The 1,492-nt window shown below is 37.1% G+C and overlaps 1 protein-coding gene across 1 annotated transcript in view; it reads left to right on the forward strand.

Moving 5' to 3' along the window:
• Positions 1–216: 216 nt before the first annotated feature.
• Positions 217–1,492, forward strand: part of LOC106878784 (zinc finger protein 62 homolog) — a 12,820-nt gene continuing 11,544 nt past the window's right edge. The window contains exon 1 of the mRNA XM_052978044.1: positions 217–396. The gene's annotated coding sequence lies outside the window, so the exon portion shown is untranslated. The remainder of the gene's footprint in view (positions 397–1,492) is intronic.

The following is a 1,492-nucleotide window of genomic DNA, read 5'->3' on the forward strand; positions in this document are numbered from 1 at the left end:
CCTGCTTCGCAGGCCGTTGCTGGAATTCTGTTCTTTTCTCTGCTATAAAAGGTAGGGAAGAGGGGGGCGTCAAGAAAAGTTAACAGAACTGTGAACAACAGAATGAATGGATTAATTGTTGCTGTGGCCGAAAACCCAGAAATCAACAGAATTATTCTGGTGGTTGAAGGGAGATAATCAGACTTGGCTGCTTTGAATATTTGATAGGGAGGAGACACGCATGCGCATTGAAACGTGATTCCTAATTGATATTGACTTCCGGTTCAATGTCCTTTCAATGAATTTCTTTTAATCAGCTGATAATAATAAATCCATTTAGAATTCTTAGAATCCAGATCTCGACTACCACTTTATACACACATATATAAACAACACGATCCTTTATAAGACATTTGCGTAAGTATTAATGAAAATATTCTGTTTTTAATTCTGGAGACTTTCGCTTTTTGGCGCCTTAATTCTTTGTTTCTTTTCTATGTTTTATGGAAGAGAGATGTCCTTGATTTGTGCGGTATTTGGCTGCTATTTCTATTTATGAATGAGAAATGTCCATGATTTGTGTGAGATTTGGCTGCTATTTCTAGCTATGGTAGAGAGATGACTGAATTATGCGGGATTTGGCTGCTATTTCTAGCTATGGGCGAGAGGTGTCTATGAATTATTCGGGATTTGGCTGCTATTTCTAGCTATGAGCGAGAGATGTCGATGAATTATTCGGGATTTGGCTGCTATTTCTATTTTTGGGAGAGAGATGTCTATGAATTAGGCGGGATTTGGCTGCTATTTCTAGTTGTGCATGCTACCTTCTGCCCTCCGTTGTTGCATGAGAAATATTCTCAATTACACTCCAACCCCCGAAATGTTTGGAAACCAGTTCTTTATTTTAATTTATCGATGTGTACCCTAACAATTAGTAATTTGTTTCTTCATAACATTCTGAAAAATGGGGAATTTGAAATTAAATTATCTGGAAGAATGTTTCATATGGTGTAGATACGGATTAGATAGGAATTTTGCGTGAAAAGAATGCGTGTTACGGAGAATATAAAAACGTGGTCTCTATTTCCTCATCCTTGTTGATTCAAAATTATGTTGAAAAATAAGGTGGAGTGTCGAAACAGCTCATCCACATAAGTTGGATATTATTTGCTTTGAAGGGGATCTTTTCAGGTTATCTTCACGACGCATTTCTAAATGATGGGGGAGGCCTTTTATGAAAAAGTTAGGAAAATCTGATCTCCACCGAACACCATTACAATTCTTGGGTATAATGTTGTATAACGTCGTAAAACGATTAAAGTAAATGGATGATTTTGTTGTTTGGTTGTATAATAGAATATAAATTAGCGCAGGTAAACTAGGTACAACCCCTAATCACTGGGTGTACGTATTCTTTCTTTCGCCTATAAATTTTTACCTGGCAACATTTTTTTGGCAACTTCACGAACGAAACAGAGAAAGAAAGAAGTGGGGCAGAAGAAAATGGGTTGGG

The sequence above is a fragment of the Octopus bimaculoides genome, chromosome 29 (assembly GCF_001194135.2).
Source record: "Octopus bimaculoides isolate UCB-OBI-ISO-001 chromosome 29, ASM119413v2, whole genome shotgun sequence".
Classification (NCBI taxonomy): domain Eukaryota; kingdom Metazoa; phylum Mollusca; class Cephalopoda; order Octopoda; family Octopodidae; genus Octopus; species Octopus bimaculoides.